Source organism: Ovis canadensis, chromosome 1 (genome assembly GCF_042477335.2).
Source record: "Ovis canadensis isolate MfBH-ARS-UI-01 breed Bighorn chromosome 1, ARS-UI_OviCan_v2, whole genome shotgun sequence".
NCBI lineage: Eukaryota > Metazoa > Chordata > Mammalia > Artiodactyla > Bovidae > Ovis > Ovis canadensis.
The window spans coordinates 199,532,609-199,555,662 of NC_091245.1; positions in this window are offsets into that span (position 1 = coordinate 199,532,609).

The window sequence follows — 23,054 nt, forward strand, 5'->3', positions numbered from 1 at the left end:
CACTTTACATTGGTCTTTACAGACAACATTGTCTTATTTACTGTTTCCTCTGTCTACACATTTTGTCTATTTAATGTCTAATGACCATGATTGTTTATTCACCATTAGATACCTAGCATTTTGTTCAATGTCTAGAACTTAAAAGGTTTACAGTTATTTCCCAAGTGAACTAATTACTGAGACTCACATAGTAAAATGTAACAATTTTAGGTTGGAATAGCTTTATGGCTAGAAATGTGAACTTGGGAATCAGAGACTTATTTTTTAATTCTAGCTTTCTCATTTTTTAACTGGAAGAACTTGGGAAGATTTAATATTTCAATAGTCTGCCTACCATTAGTTAAAAAATTGTAAGTCATCATGACTCGACCTATTACTAGTTCTGTGACTATGTACTTTGTCAGATCTGTTTTTACAACTTTATAATGGCAGACCTGAATTCAGTGATCTCTAATCTTCAAATCATGTCTAATATTCTATATTTCCTCTTTGTGTGAGATTCTAAATGGGAAAATTCAATAGGATAGAAAAGCCTTGAAATTTGAGAAAAATAACATAACTAAATATCTGCTGAATATTTGAAACTATTTAAACATGTCAATGTTTGTTTAGTAGTAAAATATACAACATGAAAATGTTGGTTATCACACCCCTATCTTCCCAAATTTTGCTGTGTTTTATTGAAAAGTGGACAAGTCACACATTTGCCAATCATCTTTTATCCTTGAAATTTGACAGATTTGAAAGCTGTGACAAAGAACTAATTTCAGTTCAGCTTGGAACTGAACTTCAACTTGAAGTTGAACTTGGAACTTCAACTTTATGGAACTAGATGGATGTGTTCTATGTGAAACAGGTGATAGGTTTGAAAAACACATTTGTGAGATGGATAGCTAAGAAACAGTAGGAGTTCACTCAAGAATTTTTATTTTATATAATGTCAGGATATGGAGAAAAATTAACCTCTTTGGAACAATAAGACAATGTCATCTTTAGAAACCATTGGTTACTAATCAGAAAAATATTTTTAAATGATTTAGATAATCTTTTAGGTAAGAACTGAAGGCCAGCACATATGATTAACAGACCTTTGATATCAGAAAAATGAAAGATATTTAGGATTTTCAGACACTGAGCAATGCAGAAGAAAGAACACAGAACCTAAAATCAGGATTATCTGGATTCTGGTTCTAGTGCTGCCACAGCTTGCTTCATAACAATATTTCAAAGGAAGGTATATGATGCCAAAGTGTTTCTTCCTGCACTGCAATGTGTTGACTCAAATATTTCCTGTCAACTTCTGCACTATTTGTATCATTGGTTAAAATAATCTAATGCATGCATATGTGTTAGTCATTCAGTCATATCCAACTCTTTGGGCCCCATGGACTGTACCCTGCTAGACTGCTTTGTCCACAGAATTCTCCAGGCAAGAATACTGGAATGGGTTGCCATTCCCTTCTCCAAGGGGATCTTCCAGACCCAGGAATCAAACCCAATTCTCCTGCATTGCAGGAGGTTTTCCTTATGGTTTGAGCCAACAGGGAAGTCCTCCAATAAGATTAAATTCAAAGACCTGACCAGTAAAAATATTTATAATTTCACAAAAAAATGAAGTCTAGTGATTTGGCCACTTAATAGTTGTTCAGCTGCAGAACTGAAATTGTTGAAAACCGAACCCAGAGCCTCATCCTGAGAGAGGTTGAATTATAATGCAAATTGAATACTCAACCTCAGAGTTTTATTGTTACAAGAAGAGCATTGATTAAGAAAGAATGGGATCCTCAAAATGGGAATGGGGGCATGGGAAGCTCCTGAGGATGCTGGAAACATTAAACTCATAAATTCTGATGAGTTTTCTTTGCCAGTAGAAGTTTCCTTTGTATCTGTGTCTAAGATAAACCCTGCTTTGCCTAAAGAAACTATAGTGGCCTTCCCTGAAATAATTGCAAGCCACCATAGATTCTCTTCGGGACCCCAGCTGCAAGCCTCTTTGCTTCTAGACTTAGCAGTTCAGTTCAGGAAGCCAGGCTTCCCTGTCCATCTAGACTTATAACTAGACTCAGTCCCAGCAAGAACTGTGTTCTGTGTAGATGTATGCCATACTCCAAAAGAACTACAAGCTTTTTCCAATTTATACAGACAGATATCCAGGGAATATGTATGGGAAAGGATGTTGAAGGTGTTGGATAATGGAGGAAGGAACATAAAATTAAATCAGGATGACTTTATTGATACGGGCCTATGAAGCAGAGACTCTGAATTAAATGTTGCAAAGTAGAGGGTTAGCAGGTGTCTTTCTCTTTGATTTGTCTGATACATAGACCAAAACACAGACCAAAAGGTGGCCTACACTAAATCAAGTTGAAATGCCAGAACTGCCTAGGTATGTGGCAAAATGCTCCAAAGGCTTAGGGGAACTGGAGTGTTAGATTGTTATTTATCATGTAAGACCTATTTGGGATTGGCATGAAAACTGACCTTTTCCTGTCCTGTGGCCACTGCTGAGTTTTCCAAATTTGTTGGCATATTGAGTGCAGCACTTTCACAGCATCATCTTTCAGGATTTGGAATAGCTCAACTGGAATTCCATCACCTCCACTAGCTTTGTTCATAGTGATGCTTTCTAAGGCCCACTTGACTTCACATTCCAGGATGTCTGGCTCTAGGTGAGTGATCATACCATCATTGTTATCTTGGTCGTGAAGCTCTTTTTTGTACAGTTCTTCTGTGTATTCTTGCCACCTCTTCTTAATATCTTCTGCTTCAGTTAGGTCCACATGATTTCTTTCCTTTATCGAGCCCATCTTTGCATGAAATGTTCCCTTGGTATCTCTAATTTCTTGAACAGATCTCTAGTCTTCCCCGTTCTGTTGTTTTCCTCTATTTCTTTGCACTGATCGTTGAGGAAGACTTTCTTATCTCTTCTTGCTATTCTTTGGAACTCTGCATTCAGATGCTTCTATCTTTCCTTTACTCCTTTGCTTTTCACTTCTCTTCTTTTCACAGCTATTTGTAAGGCCTCCCCAGACAGCCATTTTGCTTTTTTTCCATTTCTTTTGCATGGGGATGGTCTTGATCTCTGTCTCCTGTACAATGTCACGAACCTCAGTCCATGCTCAAAATTCTCCAAGCCAGGCTTCAGCAATACGTGAACCGTGAACTTCCAGATGTTCAAGCTGGATTTAGAAAAGGCAGAGGAACCAGAGATCAAATTGCCAACACCCACTGGATCATCAAAAAAGCAAGAGAGTTCCAGAAAAAAACATCTATTTCTGCTTTATTGACTATGCCAAAGCCTTTGACTGTGTGGATCACAATAAACTGTGGAAAATTCTGGAAGAGATGGGAATAGCAGACCACCTGACCTGCCTCTTGAAAAACCTATATACAGGTCAGGAAGCAACAGTTCGAACTGGACATGGAACAACAGACTGGTTCCAAATAGGAAAAGGAGTACATCAAGGCTGTATATTGTCACTCTGCTTATTTAACTTCTATGCAGAGTACATGCTGAGAAACGCTGGGCTGGAAGAAGCACAAGCTGGAATCAACATTGCCGGGAGAAATACCAATCACCTCAGATATGCAGATGACACCACCCTTATGGCAGAAAGTGAAGAGGAACTAAAAAGCCTCTTGATGAAAATGAAAGAGGAGAGTGAAAAGGTTGGCTTAAAGCTCAACATTCAGCAAACGAAGATCATGGCATCTGGTCCCATCACTTCATGGCAAATAGATGGGGAAACAGTGGGAACAGTGTCAGACTTTATATTTTTGGGCTCCCAAATCACTGCAGATGGTGACTACAGCCATGAAATTAAAGGACACTTACTCCTTGGAAGGAAAATTATGACCAACCTAGATAGCATATTGAAAAGCAGAGATATTACTTTGCCAACAAAGGTCCGTCTAGTCAGGCTATGGTTTTTCCAGTGGTCATGTATGGATGTGAGAGTTGGACTGTGAAGAAAGCTGAGTGCTGGAGAATTGATGCTTTTGAACTGTGGTGTTGGAGAAGACTCTTGAGAGTCCCTTGGACTGCAAGGAGATCCAACAAGTCCATTCTAAAGGAGATCAGTCCTGGGTTTTCTTTGGAAGGAATGATGCTAAAGCTAAAACTCTAATACTTTGGCCACCTCATGCAAAAGAGTTGACTCATTGGCAAAAACTCTGATGCTGGGAGGGATTGGGGGCAGGAGGAGAAGGGGACGACAGAGGATGAGATGGCTGGATGGCATCACCGACTAGATGGACATGGGTTTGAGTGAACTCCGGGAGATGGTGATGGACAGGGAGGCCTGGTTTTGTGGGATTGCAAAGAGTCGGACACGACTGAGTAACTGAACTGAACTGAACTGAAGACCTATTTACCCCTGCAGAGTCCAGAGTTCACACCTTTCAAAATGACTGTTAAGAGATAAGTTTGTGAGGGAGGGAAACTCTAGCATCCTTGAAGAGCTTCTTGATCACTCTTTTCTGTAGGTCAGAAATTATCATGAGAACTGCTATCACTGAATTAGGGAAGTTGAAGTATGATGGAGATAATCGGACTTCAGAGTGGCAGGGGCCAAGTGGCAATATTTAGTTGCTGAAGGCAAGGTGGGTGTGGTTTCCATTTGGATAACAGTGTCAAAACAGCAATTAGAATAGTTTGGCAGTGTAGAAGAAATAAAATAGTGGACAGTCTACTAAATCCTTACCTACTATGTACATGGGATAGTTCTAGGTCATAAAAACAGAGCCACCGTCATTCCCAGCGATTAGGACTCCACACTTCCACTGCAGGGAGAATGGGTTTAATTCGATCCCTGTTCAAGGAACTAAGACCCTGCAAGCTGCATGTGTGAGTGTATGTGTGTGTGTGTGTGTGTGTGTGTGTGTGTACACATACATATGTATTCATTTTATATATAATAACTATCACATATGTATGTGTATATGTGTGTATAGAAAGAAAGACAGTGTTAAGTCATGTACCGCTCTTACAACCCCATGGACTGTAGACTGCCAGGCTTCTCTGTCCAGGGGATTCTCCAGGCAAGAATACTGGAGTGGGTTGCCATTTCCTTCTCCAATGCATGAAAGTGAAAAGTGAAAGTGAAGTCACTCAGTCGTGTCCGACTCTTAGCGACCCCATGGACTGCAGCCTACCAGGTTCCTCCGTCCATGGGATTTTCCAGTCAGGAGTACTGGAGTGGGGTGCCATTGCCTTCTCCATATATATAATGAAGTAAATACCAAATTCAGTGCTTGCTTTTTTCTAAAGTTTTCTGGAAACCATGAGGATGCTTGGAAAAGATCTGCTACTTTGAAGGTCTTGTGGTTTAAATGCCTTTCTGAACACAATTCACTTTTGGGGTACACATTTAGAAGTACCTTTTCTTAAATACTAGCAGAGCTGGTTAGGACTTCCTCTACTTGTTCTAGAAGATAATATCTAACACTTCTCTTGGTGTTACCTTCTTCAGTGTGCCTTCAGCCATTCAGTTGTGTCTTTGGAGCTCTTTTTGTTTACTTCTTTTATTTTTAAAAAGCTCTTTCTATTTTATTTTAACGTGAAATTCCTTGGCACAATGAATGCCAAGAATATAAACCATGGATTTACCCTTAAGGCTAAACTTCCCCTTGAACCCCTCTCACTTTTTTGTTAAACATTACCAGTTGCATTCACCCTTCCTTGAATAGAAATTTCTTACCCCCTACACAGCCACTGGCAATGACTGCCTCTGTGTACCTCAGCTTTTGAGACTCAAATTCATTTCAAATTAGTTCCTTGAAAAAATAAAAATAAAAATGCTGGGAAAGCTGAAGGGATTTGAGATACTGATTGAAATACTACCTACTTATTACCTATCAGATTATATTTTTAGGCTGGTCTTCTAGAGAAACCTATGTATACAGGGTGAGTGAACCAAGGCCAGGGAAGAAGAACATTAAGAGTGGTCTGTCCCCTTTTCAAGACTGAGTGATGACTATGGCTTTCCTTGTCTCTCAGGACTGGAGCTATGGACAGAGGCATCAATATGCTACAGGCACAACTCTCTGAAATTGCCTTACTCCTGCCTAGTCTTTCTAATTCTACTTTTTTAAGTATTAATTAGCAAATGAACTAATCCAAAACCACTTAAATGTTGGCTATTTACACACTCATTGCCATTTTGTGAAGAAAAAGGGTAGGTTAAATTACTTTTAAAAAGGTGCCATGGTGCCAACAAACTTAGTTGTTTAATTTATGTTTAATAATAAGAAAAAAAAAAAAACCTAATTGCCTTTGTATCCCCCCTCCCTACTTAGGCTCCGTGCTTCATACTTGTTCTTTTCTCTTAAATGAGAAAGAATTTTCATGGAAACGCTCTTGCTATAATGTGCTGATTGTTACATTAATTCTTCCCTTAGCTCTATTGCTTGGCAGGAATTTTGGACTTTACTCAGGAACTGCTTAGTGAGCTTGTCGGTGGATAGGATTAGTTTAATCTCCTCTCACAAGCCTCTAAGCACTGGGAAGGGCTGGGATAGAGGAGAAAGAGTGGTAAGGCTGAGAGGCCAGGGTAAAAAGCATTGCTGATGACCAATGCCAAGGTTTATTTTGTCTCAGAACTAAGTCTGAACAGTGAGGAGAAAGGAGGGAGGGGAAAGGAGTTAGGAATGGGAAGGGAGCGGTAGGGGAGGAGATGGCAATTTTGGTGAATAAGAGTGTTAAACCAGGATGAAGATGGTGATCTCTTCATGGTTTTACTGTGCTTGGAATGTCTCCAAGCCCTGGGGGCTGTGCACAAATGAGAGGGAAATAGAAGGGGAGGGGGGAATAGAATGATGACTAGAGTCCCCAAATAAAGAACCCAGAGAAAAGGAGGAAAGAAAAAAGAGGAATTTCTGGATATAAAGGAGGAAGCAGGGAGACTTGAGACTTGGCTCATTTCTTTGGTGGACTTTATCCACAATGCAGATGGCCTAGGTGGGGACAGTGTGATTTTAACAGAGTTCTTAATTTCTTCACCCTTGATTAAGATTAAACAAATTGAGTTAGATGAGTTTTATGACACAAAGTTTGTAAAATGTCTTATGAACTCTACTGTGCAAGAGAAATATACGAATTTATTATTTATTATTATCATTGTCATGCCTGTGTCTGGAAAGCAATAGATTATAAAGATTTGTTTGTGTATTGACATGATAAATTCACTGTATATTTAATTTAAAATTGTATTGTATACTATGTCTTTTTCCAAATAATAGATAATGAAATTTTACTGATAAAGGAAGCATTTTTTTTTTTAGTAGACAATAGGGCTTGCAATTTTGAACCAAGGGAACATTCCATGCAAAGATGGGCACATAATGAACAGAAAAGATATGGACCTAACAGAAGCAGAAGATATTAAGAAGAGGTGGCAAGAATACACAGAACAACTGTACAGAAAAAGATCTTAATGACTCAGATAACCACGATGGTGTGATCACTCACCTAGAGCCAGACATCCTGGAGTATGAAGTCAAGTGGATCTTAGGAAGCATCACTATGAACAAAGCTAGTAAAGATAATGGAATTTCAGCTGAGCTGTTTCAAATCCTAAAAGGTGATGCCGTGTAAGTGCTGCACTCAATATGCCAGCAAATTTGGAAAACTTAGCAGTGGCCACAGGACTGGAAAAGGTCAGTTTTCATTCCAATCCCAAAGAAGGACAATGCCATACAATGTTCAAACTACCACATATTTGCACTCATTTCACATGCTAGTAAGGTCATACTCAAAAATCTTTCAAGTTAGGTTTCAACAGTTTGTGAGCCAAGAAATTCCAGATGTTAAAGCTGGATTTAAAAATGACAGAGGAACCAGAGATAACCAGAGATCAAATTAACCAACATCCTTTGGATCTTAGAGAAAGGAAGAGAATTCCAGAAAAACATCTACTTCTACTTCAAAGACTATGCTAAAGCCTTTGACTGTTTGGATCACAACAAACTGTGGAAAATTCTTCAAGAGATGGGAATACAAGACCACCTTACTTGCTTCTTGAGAAACCTGTGTGCCGGTCAAGAAACAACAGTTAGAACCGGACATGGAACAGACTTGTTTCAAATTGGGAAAGGAGTACGTTAAGGCTTATATTGTCATCCTGCTTATTTAACTTATATGCAGAGTACATCATGAGAAATGCTGGGCTGGAAGAAGCACAAGCTGGAGTCAAGATTGCTGGGAGAAATATTAATAATCTCAGATATGCAGATGATACAACCCTTATGGCAGAAAACAAAGAGGAACTAAAGAACCTCTTGATAAAGGTGAAAGAGGAGAGTGAAAAGGCTGGCTTAAAACTCAACATTCAAAAAACAAAGCTCATGTCATCCATTCCCATCACTTCATGGCAAGTAGGTAGAGAAACAATGCAAACAGTGACTGACTACTTTCTTGGACTCCAAAATCACTGCAGATGGTGACTGCAGCCATGAAATTAAATGATGCTTGCTCCTTGGAAGAAAAGTTATGACAAACTTAAGCAGTGTATTAAAAAGTGGAGACATTACTTTGCCAACAAAGTCACATATAGTCAAAGGAATGGCTTTTCCAGTAGTCACGTATGGATGTGAGAGTTGGACTGTAAAGAAGGCTGAGTGCCAAAGAATTGATGCTTCTGAACTGTGGTGTTGGAGAAGACTCTTGAGAGTCTTTTGAATTGCAAGGAAATCAAACAATCAATCTTAAAGGAAATCAACCCTGAATACTCATTGGAAGGACATGCTGAAGCTGAAGCTCCAATACTTTGGCCACCTGATGTGAAGAGGTGAATCATTAGAAAAGACCCTGATACTGTGAAAGACTGAAGGCAGGAGGAGAAGGAAATGACAGAGGATGAGATGGCTGGATGGCATCACTGACTCAATGGACATGAGTTTGAGCAAGCTCCAGGAGATAGTGAAGGACAGGGAAGTCTGGCGGGTTGCAGTCCATGGGGTCACAAAGAGTCCGACATGAACAACAAGGGCCTGAAATTTTGAATTTGAATAACGGTAAATGTGTTAAGACTGGAAGTTTTATGCTTGGTCTGAAGAAAGCAACTAGAACTCTTTCCCAAGATAATCTAAAATTGAACAGGATAAAATATGAGATGTTTAAGGAATTTTGTCTTCTGAACTTTTTTGTCTATTATCAGTTATACATTTACACATTGTATGTATATTTAATTGTTGAAAATTAATATCCAAAATAGTAAACTGAAAAGTGTTTTGCATATTTTTATGCATATTTCTGCAAATCTAATTTTTTCCTTTATGTGTATTTTCAGAGATTTGTCAATTGCGTTAGTTTTTCTTAAGCAATGACTCTTAACTTGTTTACCTTCTTAAGGGTAAATTAGTTCTTTAGTTCATTACTTTCTACTCTTACCTTTATCTCATTGGGGTTTATCCTACTGTTCTTTTTACTGCTTATTTATCTTCCTCACATAGTTCATTAATATTTAGCATTTTTCTCACAAATTTAATTATTTAAAACTTACAGTTTTCTTTTGCATTATTGCTTTATCACAGGTTTCATTAAGTAGCCTTTTAATTACCTTTCATTTCTAAGCACTCTTTAATTTTTATAGTGTATTAATTGATTCATTAGTTACTTTACATTTTTTTAAAAGTTCCAACTGTACTTTTTTCATTGATGAATTTATCTTCAATGTTTTATATTTCTAAGTTAATTTCATAGAATGTGAACTCCATGATATTTTTACAATAAACAAGATTGCTTTATGGTTATCAGATTGCATGAGTGTTCTATATTTGCCTTAAATTAATGTTCATTCACCAATTTTTCAATATAAGAGAATGTATATGAATAACAGATCATTTATTGTTTTTCTAATCATCAATATTTTTACTGAATATTGGATATTTAATCTGCATAACCTATCAAATTCTGCGGGGTGTGTAATAAAATCTTCAGTCTTCACTATCACTCTCCCCTTGCTCACTCAGGCAAGCTGGACCCTTTGCATTTCTTAAAGACTCCAAACATATTCAAAAATCAAGGTTCTTATTTTGAGGTGGAATGCTTTTGCCCCCATGTTATGTATAGCTTGCTCCCTCATTTGCTTTGTATTTGACCAGTTTATTTATTTTTTATAAACATTAAAAATGCATTTTAATTATTATAAAGGGGAAAATTTCAACATTATTTCTTTAATGTTCAGTTCAGTTCAGTCGCTCAGTCATGTCCGACTCTTTGCGACCCCATGAACCGCAGCACACCAGGCCTCCTTGTCCATCACCAACTCCCGGAGTTTACTCAAACTCACATCCATCGAGTCAGTGATGCCATCCAGCCATCTCATCCTGTGTCGTCCCCTTCTCCTCCTGTCCCCAATCCCTCCCATCATCAGGGTCTTTTCCAGTGAGTCAACTCTTCTCATGAGGTGGCCAAAGTATTGGAGTTTAAGCCTCAGCATCAGTCCTTCCAATGAACACCCAGGACTACTCCCCTTTAGGATGGATAGGTTGGATCTCCTTGCAGTCTTTAATGTTGATAGATTCAATCAGTTTAAACAAATATACAAACATAGAGATGATCATTTCGGTTAAATTTTGATTCAAAGAATATATTTTGGCGATTTGGGGTATCATACAATCTGTTCCATTGAAGAGGAAAAATCACCTTCCTGTGATTTTTATTTTTTCCTGAGGGCAGCATCCTGCTGGGAAGCTTATTTTATCCTCTAAGTTTGCTTCCTTCCACTCCTCCCCCCACCAACAATGATGACTGGCTTACAAACAGAAATTTGTATCCAAAAAAAAAAAAAAACCAAACAACAAAACAGAAATTTGTATCAGTTGACATGGCCTTGACATGTTTAGTAACAACCGTTATAAGAGAAAGGGTCAAGTGAAAGTCTCTAAAACTATCTCCTCCCACCTTGGTTTGTAGCCAAGGTAGTAAAACAGAAGCAATATGCCCTGGGAATAACTGAAGATATTAGTTCTATAAAACAAAACTTAAAGAACACAAGTTATGGAGTCCTCATTATTCCTTATTAAATTTACCTAATTGGCTCCTAAGAAAGAAAACCCAGGTAAATTGTGGCAGATCATCATAAACTGCCATAAAGGTGAGCAACCTCAATCTCAAGTGTGGCTGCTCTGGTAGATGTGTGTCCTTCACTGAAAGGAATCTGCAAAAAATTTGGCATTTAATCTATAAATTCTGGGCTGGGAAATGCATTACTTTTAGTCCTCATTGACAAAGAAGCTCAAAAACAGTTCATGTGGAAAGAAAGAAATCCACATTGACTGTCTTGCCTAATGGCTATATTAATTCAGATTTTTTGGTCACAATATCACACCATCATCTGCAGAGGTTTTGTTCATGTAGGGTTTCTATATACTATTATGCCATACAACTACATTAATGCTATCATGTAAAATACTCTAGAAGACATTTTCATATACTTACTGGGTATATCCTGTCTTCTAAAGTTATGTTTAGTATTTTGCCCATTTCTTCAATGAGTCTTTATGTTCTTTTGTTACTCATTTGCAGCAGTTTATTGTGTTTCAAAATGATTAGGACACATGTATTGCAAATATTTTCCCAACCTTTCAACTGAGTTTTCTCACTCTTAGTAATATCATTTGATGAACCACAACTTTAACAAAGCCTAATTTATTAATACTTTATGGTTAATATTTAAGAAATCTACTTAAGAAAACTATTTCAAGGACACGAACATTTCTTTTATACTATCTTTTAGAAGCTTCTTTCTTATGATTGTTTTACTGTTTGCTTTTAGATCTGCACTTTTTCTGGAGTTGAGTTTTGGGCATGATGTGAGATACTGGTCAACATTCATGTATTTTGAAAACATGGATATTCAACTGAACCAGCACCATGTGCTGGGAATGCCACATCTCTCTCCCCACCCCACCCCCATTTTGTAGTATTACTTTAGCCATATATGTATGTGTGTGTTAAGTTGTATTTTTAGTACAGATACTACTTGTGTTATATCAAGTTTAGTGTAAGTGTTGTTATAAGTTATACTTTGACATACATTATACCAGAATTATTTTGGTTATTTAGATCCCTTGCATTTCCATACACATTTTAGAATCATTTTCCAATTTCTAGGAGAAAAAAGAAAACACTTGAATAAAATACTTTTTTCCTGGTATTTCAATTGGGATTATATTGACAGAAATGTTATCTTCGTGACATTGAACCTTTCAGTCTATGAATATAGCATATCCCCTCTGCCATTTAGATCTCCCTGATTTGTCTCAAAGTTAAATCCTAATATAAAATCTTATACTAGGATTATCCTTCCCTTGTGGCTCAAATGATAAGAGTCTGCCTTCAATACAGGAGACCCAGGTTCAGCCCCTGGGTTGGGAAGATCCCCTGGAGGAGGGCATGGCAATCCACTCCAGTATTCTTGTGTGAAGAATCCCATGGACAGAGAAGCCTGGTGGGCTACAGTCCATGGGGTCGTACAGAGTAAGACATGACTGAGCAACTAACACACATACATAAATCTTAAGAGCTTCCCAGGTGGCTTAGTGGTAAAGAGTCTACTTGCCATTGCAGGAGACACAGAAAGATCCTCTGGAGGAGGAACAGGCAACCCATCCCAGCATTCTTGCCTGGAAAATCGAATGGACAGAGGAGCCTGGCAGACTACAGTCTGCAGGGTCCCAAAAAGTCTGATGTGACTCAGTGACTGAGCATGAGCATGAGAATAGAATCCTAAATATTTTCTGATTATCTTAAACATATTTTACTTTGCCTGTGAAAGCAATCCACTTTTGTGTTAGTTCTCCTTTCTAATGATTCCATTCAAGTTATTACTGAAAGTGTAAAAAGGGGCCGAAGCACCCATAGATCACTAGATCAACCACTAGAGAAGTTTCGAGTCGATATGAAGATTCTGTGGCCCCTTTCCTGGATATGTTCACCCAATTAATTCATCTATATGAATTTTCATGTAGCCCTTACTTCTCCATCTTGCCTCAAATATTGCATGAAATGCTTATTAAATTTTGGATAGATGATGACTATTTTATTCCTTTGTTAGCAGTCATGGTCAGAGCTTTTAAATCATTTGCACATTGAACATTCAGGAAAAAGCAGAAGCAATGCCAGGCTTTCTGCAGGAATTCTCTCAGCTGCCCTGTGTTTGGCCAGCCTCACTTATACCTCCATTCTGTTCCCGTTAGCTTTAAATCCTACTTTTGCATTTTTTTCTGGGACTGCATTTATTTGTTTCAGTCGGACTTATTTTTACTGCCTGGCTGGAATATCTTGGATCATTTGATATTGTTTGAGCCTAAAGTTTGGCCTAAGGTTTTGCTTCCAGACATAAGACCAACTGGGTCAACAACCCAAATTTTAATATACCTGGATTCATAAATAGATTCAATATTCTGTTTCCATTTTGTCTCTGCTAATTGTTTATAAAACCCATATCTACAAAGTTAATAATTCTATGAAAACAGTTGACATTTAGTTGAATTCATCCAATATCAGCTTTACATTATCACCATTTCCTTCTTTTGGAGAATCTCACACTGTATTGTTACTAACTTTCCCTCTGTAATCCTACCAAAGACCAGTTTCAAGCTCACTTTGGTAGTTTGTAGGATATACTGTGTCTGTGCACAGTATAAATCAGAGTACTATCTTCTGCAATCTACTCTTTTTCACTTAAAAATATATCATGAAATTCTGTGTTATATATAAAATAACCATCAGTCTTTCTTTCCTTGTTATTTCTTCTAAGGTAAATCTGAACGTTCTGAATTGAGATGATCTGATGATTCACAGAACAAAGAGAGCAACTACTTACTATGGAGATTCAATGAATTTGGAGTCATTCAATAGAGATAAACACCACTTAAAAAACAGCAAGTAGAATGGTAGTTACTAGGGGCTGAGTGAGTGGGAGAAATAGGGAGATGTTGGTGAAAGGGGACAAACTTCCAGTATAAGACAAATAAATTCTGGGGCTCTGATGTATAGCTTGACAATTGTAGCTAACAATACTGTGTTCTGTATTTGAAAGTTGCTCAGAGAGTAAGCCTTAAATATTCTCCCCGCAAAAAAAAAAAAAAAAAAAAAAAAGGAGAGAATTGTCTCATGCCACGTTGTGGATATGTTTGCTAACACTGTAATGGTGATCATTTTGTGGGTATATGCATATCAAATTGACATGTTGTATACCTTAAACTGACACAATGTTATATGTCAGTGATATAAAGCTGGGGAGGGGAATGGAGTTGTTTTGGAGATCCCTGAAATTAAAAGACGCTTTTTCCCTGGAAGAAAAGCTATGAGCAACCTAGACAGCATATTAAAAAGCAGAGACATTACTTTGCCAACAAAAGTCGATCCAGTTAAAGCTATGATTTTTCCAGTAGTCATGTATGGATGTGAGAGTTGGACTATAAAGAAAGGCGAGCGCCGAAGAGTTGATGCTTTTGAACTGTGGTGTTGGAGAAGACTCTTGAGAGTTCCTTGGACTGCCAGGAGACCCAACCAGTCAATCCTAAAGGAGATCAGTCCTAAGTGTTCATTGGAAGCATTAATATTGAAGCTGAAACTCTAATACTTTGGCCATCTGATGCAAAGAACTGACTCATTTGAAAAGACCCTGATGCTGGGAAAGATTGAAGGCAAGAGGAGAAGGGGACAACAGAGGATGAGATGGTTGGACGGCATCACCGACTCAGTGGACATGAGTCTGAGCAAGCTCCAGGAATTGGTGATGGACAGGGAGGCCAGGCATGCTGTAGTCCATGGGGTCACAAAGAGTAGGACACAACTGAGCAACTGAACTGAACTGAAGTTCCTAGAGCAATTCTTAGACATGAAACCTGGTGAACTCTTATCAAGTTTGATTCTCTGGTCTAGAGCTAAGGTATCAACTGAAAAAATTTCTAATTTTCCAGATATCTCTACTTGGTGCACAAATCTGTGATTATAACTTATTCCTTGGAGCAATTTAGAATTTAGGACCTGATCTCAAGGAAATCCTGACACATTCAAGTTTCTGTGACAAAAGGCAGAGAGTAGATCTTCCTCTTTTCCAGGGCAGTCATTTGCTCACTCAACTCCATTAACCACTGAAATTTTTAATTACATATTTGTCACTACTGTATAGATAACATTTCAGAAAGCTTAGTCTTATAAAAATCTATTCTATTGTCACTAGCATATTCTATTTATCCTTCAATAGATTGCTTGAGTTCTTCCTCCATAAAGATTTTTGTAATCATGCTAGTCCATATTAGCTTCTTTGTTTAAATGCTTCTGGAACTTAAAATTTCAAGGCTGCAAATCCATTACACAGTTTTAAAGAAGACTTGGAGACCTCTAGCTTGCCAATCCCATTTTACAGAAAGAAGTCTGAGACACAGAAGTGAGATAGATGGGAATGGTATATAATTTAATATCACACATGTTGTTTAAATGTTACTATTACATCCATATGTTTGGTTACATATATGCAATTATGCATGTTTATATACACATAACATATATGTATGTAATATATTTTCTTGATTAGCCATCTTGAGTGTTTCATTACCTCCCTCAATCTTAAAATCCAATGTTATTTATTTACCTAATTTATTGAATTAATTTGGAGACTTTTACAAAATAATTTTATAAAGACTCCCAAACTATAAATAGATAATATCTTCCCATCAATCATACATAATAAAACTTTATTTAAATGTACTTCTTCAGATTCTTAATTCTTTCTCTCTCTTTATAATCAGGCTGGAAAGTAAGAAATGCCTACAGAACAAGTGGAGGTTTATTAGTATTGATCCTGTTCAGAGCTGTGCGGAATAGCATAAGGATACAAGAAAAAGAAAAGCCACATTCTAGCTCTGAGCACAAAGTGTCTAGGTGGTTTGTCAATGTGCAGTTAAATCCCCCTCTGAATGGAAACATTAAAAATTCTTCCCACTGTGCCTTTAAAAAGCTTCTTGTGTGTGAGTTTGGATTCTGCTGCCAGGCCTCGCTGGGACATTCCTCATCTCTCACCACTGAGATTCTTTAAATGTCTGTCAACCAGTTGCCGCATTTGCTGAATAGAACAGCATTACGTCATGCTCTCAGAAAAGGTAGCAAACAAGCTGATTGTTCCCTCTGCTTATTATTTATTTTAGGCAAATGTGAATTCTTAGGTTTGAGACACAGCAAGAGTGGTAACTAGAGCACAAAACAATAACTTAAAGAAGGTGAAGGGGAGGGGTTGGCAGCCGGTTCTTACTTGGGAAAGTTGCAGGAGATGGGGTATGGGGTGAACAGGGGGTGAAACGTGAGTTAAAAGAAACATCCAAGTGCGCGTCTGGGTTCCTTTAACGGAGGCGGAATACTGACTAGTTGAGCAAATTAAGTGCTTTCAGGGACGTCCAGATAAATGATTGGTTTGCATTCAAGCAGAAAACACCGTTATTTCTGGCTCCGTGTAGTGTGAATTAGAGAAGAAAGATGACAGTTCCTCCTCTGTAACCTGAATATATGAGAGATAAGAAACCTGCAGGAAAGCGAGAGAGACGTACTACTATTTCTTTTCCCTGCAAGAAAGTGAATTTATTAAGGGAGACTTTTTTTAAATATCAAATTAATGAAAAGTGAAAAGAAGCAAATATTCACTCTCTCTGCAAAACACCCATCCTAAATCGTGTGGAGGTGAGGTGAAGAGTAGCCAGATCCTGAAGAGACGGATCAGCCCCTTTACGTGCTGGGCTGTGGGCCCAACTGCGCAAGAGCGGTAGTGGAGGCTGCTGATACTGAGGAGCAGTTAAAGTTAGGGTTTGGATGTTTTATGTGAACTAGAAGCTTCTCTGATATCTGAATCAGAACAATTTGAATAAAAATCCCCTTCAGTAATCTGAATCTTTGAAGTACAAAGACATTATGTTTGTGAGAACAAAATATTGAAAGGTGACATTTATGCATTTGTGAAGAAGCTCATTTCTTATTAAGCTAGAATAGGGTTGATGACAGAAACATTCACTGACTATTGATGGGAAACTGAAGAAAAAGGCAATGCCACACACACATATATATATAAATATATATAAACTTAGCATGCTTAAAGTTTCAATGCTAGTTTTAAAATACAAAGCTTTTATTTGTACTAGCTATTAGATTCTAAATTAAGTAAAAAAATAATTAATTTTGAGCAGACTTTCATTTGTATTATTAAAGTTCAGAATAATAATTTTTATCCCTACAACTTATGAGATAAAGTAATTTATGAAATTTAGAGAGTGACTTAATCACAGATGTATATAGTTGAAGAGTCATTTGTATGATAAAAAGAGGTTTAAAAAGATAGAACTAGACAACATTGTGACTATGGTTAATAATTCTGTATTGCATACTTGAAAGTTGCTAAGGGAGTGCATCTTAAAAGTTATCATCACAAGAAAAAGATTCTCTGTAACTATGGTGATGGATATTAACTAGACTTATATGGTCATCATTTTGCAATATATACGAGTATCTAATCTTTATTGTACTCTTGAAACTAATCTAATGTTGAAGTGAAGTGAAGTCGCTTAGTCGTGTCTGACTCTTTGCGACCCCATAGACTGTAGCCTATCAGGCTCCTCCATCCATGGGATTTTCCAGGCAAGAGTGCTGGAGTGGATTGCCATTTCCTTCTCCAGGGGATCTTCCCGACCCAGGAATTGAACCTGGGTCTCCCACATTGCAGGCAGACACTTTACTGTCTGAGCCACCAGGGAAGCATGTCTATTATACCACAATAAAAAATGGCTTTGATACAAAAGATGAAATAAAGAAAGGAGAGAGATATGCAAACACAAGAGACATATGCATTTAATAGAGGTAAGACATAGAATGTAGACACACATATATATTTATATATAGAAACTTGTCAGTATAGTGTGGATCTGGATTTGAATCTTGGTTTGGTTGTATATGATTGTGTCAGCTTGGTTTATCTAATTAGTGTCTCTAAACTACAATCTTCTTCTATTTAAAATGAGTATAATTCCTATTTTATAGAGTTATTAGATTAAGTGATATCACATACATAACATCACATACATAAAGGGTTTAGTACTGTAACATGCGCATGGTAAATGCCCAAATGTTTCTTGATATTTTGTATCTGCTTTTTATCACTAGCTTAGTTTACTGCCTTTTTGTTGTCTGTAATGTGTTAATTTGGAGAAGGCAATGGCACCCCACTCCAGTACTCTTGCCTGGAAAATCCCATGAACGGAGGAGCCTGGTAGGCTGCAGTCCATGGGGTCGCGCAGAGTCAGACACGACTGAAGCAACTTAGCAGCAGTAGCAATGTGTTAATTAAGACCCTATCTATTAAGAACAACAGGAATCAATGAAAAAGATAAAAAGTCTTCACCAAAACAGACGTTCAGGGGAAAAGATAAGAAAGTTTGTTCAAACACATTCTGAATATTTCATCAATATTAGTGCATGGGAATAATAATGTGAAGGTAAGATGGGAATGTTTATATAGTGTCTCTTCTATTGGCTACAAAGAGACTGAATTGGGAAGGTTCACAAGTATACATGCCTTTCCATTTCTCCCCCATTTATTTATTCCAGTACAATTTTGGATCAGGCTAATGTTTGAGTTGTCAGAGCATGCTTCACCCATCATATACACAGAAAACCTAGGTATTGCCATGGAAATGAGAAAGGATGGCCTGGATTCCTTACAGCCTGAATGCTTCAAAACAAACAAACTTGCTCTATGGGCCCACACAGCCTACTTTAATCAGCATTAATAGCTCTGACAACCAGCTCTTTTATCTGCTCTGTTCACAACAATTTGCTAAAGATAATTAAAAATTCCTGGTGTTTGCCAACAATTCTAGAACCACATTCTTCAACTTAAAAAGATAAAAATAGAAGTGTAACAGTGGTAGCCATGTTAGTAGTTTTTGACTGGAAAATTCAAAGAAGTTTAAAAAAAAAACAGTGCAGAGGAAGTGGTTTTGATTTTGAAGAAGGAGGTGGCATTACATTAACTTCAAAGATGTAACTTTTGCTGGGATAGAAAAGATATTTGTAAATAAGATAGGAATTGGCATAAAATTTTCTTAAAAATCAGCATACCTAGTCATTTAAAGTAACTGTTGTGAATATTTTATGTTATTTAAAACTCTGTTATCAGGGATTCTTAACTTAAAATTCATAGACAGGGAATTAACTATGGGAAACCACAGTATCCTTAAAATTTTAGACAATATTGTGAGTTTGTTTCCATTAGTGATACTTTTTTTTGGATACAAGATGAATAGCTCAAGAGTTTTTAACATGGTTTGTTACTCACAAAAATTATTATTATGGTCATTATTTTTCACAGTCTTTGCATTTTCCTATGTTGTTAATTTTAAAGTTATTATACTGGAAATGAATTTAGAATATACTTCAAGAGCAATCAAGAGTAATTACCTTTGAGAATTTATCCTAAGTAGACAATCCACACAACAAGTACATATCAATTAGCAGGTTTTTTAGCTGTTTCATTGGAAAAATAGCTTTAAGAATATTTGCTATTTCACATTACAAGAAGTGTAAAAACAAGAGTTACATGATTAGTTAATCCTGTAATTAATTCTCCATCTTTCTACTTTCCTCTGCATGTTCACTTAACCACTAAAGCTGGGGTCCGCAGGTAGCAGGATGATAGCTGCAGTTCCAGGAATCACATGTAGACAGCAAAACCCAGAAGTTTGACTGTATTTAAAATCTAGAAAACTTTCCCCAAATTCCCTCTAATGCCCCTTCATTGGTCCAAACTTCATTATCACCTTTGCCTAAAATAATTATTAGCAAGAAGATGATGTTTCAGTTTGTACAGATGGGGACAGGTCCAGACCACTTGAAGGATGAGGTTGCTCAAAGGAGAGTAAAAAAAAAAAAAAAAAATTAGAGCTCTGTTAGACAGAAAGAAGATGGCCATTGCGTAGACAAGATTTACCAGCCACAATTCACTGCCCAGGAAATTAATTTTTAAAAATAATTATTTTATTTATAATTAAGTGAAAATGTTATTTTTTTGTGGTTAAATATTTTACACATTTGGATAAGAATTGATAGTACTATGGTCATGCCTATGACCCAGCCGCTTAGCTTAACAAGTACTAATATTTGCTAGATCTTTATTAAAAGAAGAAAATTGCAAATATACTTGTGACTACACCTGTACTCAACTTTGATTATAGTTCTTTCTGTTCTTCCTCAGCTATGACTATTAACCTGAATTCCTTATGTCCTTTCTCATGCTGAATTTTATATTTGTGCTATATATTTATGCATTGTAGGAAAATTTTAAAAACACATTTGTGATTTCCCATTCTTGGGTAAAGGAAATACAATAAATATTGTTTGAGAGAAAACAAATAATAATATTCTATTCCTAAGATAGAATTCCTGAGATATCAGTGCTGACTCCGGGAGGGTTTTAATTCCTTTGGTCCTAAATTTTGTTTCGGGCTGTGCAGTGCTGGAGCAGCGAGCAGCGGCTGAAACTCCAATACTTTGGCCACCTGATACGAAGAGCTGTCTCGTTTGAAAAGACCCTGATGCTGGGAAAGATTGAAGGTGGGAGGAGAAGCGGACGACAGAGGATGAGCTGATTGGATGGCATCACCAACTCAATGGACATGAGTTTGAGTAAATTCTGGGAGTTGGTGATGGAGAGGGAGACCTCGCATGCTGCGGTCCATGGGGTCACAAAGAGTTGGACACGACTGAACAACTGAACTGAACTAAACTGAAATTTTGTTTCATAAGGTTAGTTAGGCAAACAAACCCATAAAAATTAGAATGCTGTTTCAATAAAAAGCCAGTAATAATTAATCCCTTCCTGTAACCTAAAATATTTGAAGAAATACGTCAATAAAAATCATGTCTGTATAGTATATGAATAGCAAGAACAAGAAGGAAATAAACTCTAACTTCATTATGTCATAAGGATGATGCTTTGAGATCCAATTGAATTTTTAAGCTCTTCATTTAAATATACAACTGAAAATGGGGATCTGGTACGTAGTCCAGGAGAAAGCATTGATATTCTGTCATCAACTATATTCATTCTGCAGGAAATTTCCAGAATGTAATGTAAGTGTCCTGCCTGAAGGGGTATGGAGTTGGTGCCCCTATTTGCTGTGCTGTCTGCACTATCCAAATATATATATTTGTATGTATGTATCTTTCTTTAAGACTGTAGAGTTAACAATTCTCAGTTCAACTGATCCATAGGGATAGGATAGGGAGTTTGGGACCAAGCCCAATTCTCACTGCCCATAATTGCTCAGGTACCAGATAGAGCATGTCTTATTCATCTATACCATGTGCAAAGTATGTAGTAGTCAACAAACAATCCAAGATTTAAAAAACAAAAAAACCCTCACATGTTAGAAGGTCATTTTCTTTAGGCATAAACAATGGAAATAAGATGGGATAAATGGTCTTTTAAATGACTATTATAAGGTGGTCACACATTAATCTGGGCTTCCCAGAGTGTGCTAGTGGTGAAGAACACGCCTGCCGATGTAATGCACTAGATGTAAGAGATGCAGGTTCAATCCCTGGGTGGGGATGATCCCCTGGAGTGGGTAATGGCAACCCACTCCAGTATGCTTACTGGAGAACCCCGTGAACAGGGGAGCCTGGCAAGCCACAGTCCATAGGAGCACAGAGTCAGACATGACTGAAGTGACTTAGCACCCGTGCAAGCACATATTAATTGGAAATTTGAGTTCACTTTGGGGGCTTGGAAATGTTTCATGGAACATTTGAGCTAGTTCTAGAAGAATAAGAATGATTTACCAGGTAAAGAATAGAGGAAGAAAATGTCAAACAAGTAAGGAATACTGTATTTCAAGTAGGAAAGCAATTCCAGTTGGTTCCTGGTCTTTTGAAGGTCACTTATTACAGTACACTTTGATTAGATCCACTGCCTTGGCCCTTAATGGACTGCAAATCTCCTTCCATTTTGAGCAAATTTTTTCAGTTCAGCTCCTGGGCTTCTGAGGCTCCCTTCTAATAATGCTTTTCATTTATTTCTTAGTTCCATCTTCTGACTTCCTTTTGCCTTCCTCCTTCCCTCAGATGTAATTCTCATCTCAAACCAAATACTGTTAGTTTTCTTCCACAATAGACCTTGTAATCCATTGACACTAGAGCATAAATTTGTAGCAACTAGAAACTCATTTCCCTGTCTTCAAGCACAGGTGAGTTTAAGCACAAGCTGAGGAAAAACTATTGTATTTCCAAAGAATGGAAAAAAACAGCGACCTTTTTAACAATAGGCCTGTGACAAAAAGGACTTCCCTGATGGCTCGGATGGAAGAGTCCACCTGCAACGTGAGAGACCTGGGTTTGATCCTTGGGTCGGGAAGATCTCCTGGAGAAGGAAATGGCAACCCACTCCAGTATTCTTGCCTGAGAATCACATGGACGGAGGAGGCTGGTGGGCTCCAGTCTATGGTGTTGCAGAATTGGACACGACTGAAAACTAAGCACTGAGACAAAAAAGGCTGTCTTCCCCTGAGTCCTGATCTGCAGATAGTTTACATTTGAAAATAATTCCATTCCACATTTCAGCTGGTGATGTAGACCAGCTGTTTCCTTTCACTTTCATTCTACACTGAATGAACATCCAGAAACTATAAAATAAACTTCTGCCAAAAGTCCAGTGAAGCAGGATTAGCTATGGCTGTTAACAAGGAGCCACTGATTTAGAATTCCTCAAAAATGGCTTGTACTTGGGTTGGGGGAACACAATTTGCCAAAAGGGAAATTTGTGGGTGTTAAATTTAGAAGTGAATAGAAAACTTTAGGACTTCAAAATCCCATTTGGATCCTAAGCCAGACACAACTTCAGGGCTGTGTGGGGCTTTCTCTCTCTCTCTTTTTTTCTTTTCCTATTTTATTCCCATGGCAGTCTTAGAGGAAGGAGCAAGAATTCCTTTCAAGTAAGAATGTTTATTGCCTGCATGATGCAGGCTTCCATTTAGTTAGAAAAACATGTTTTTCAATTAACTTTCCC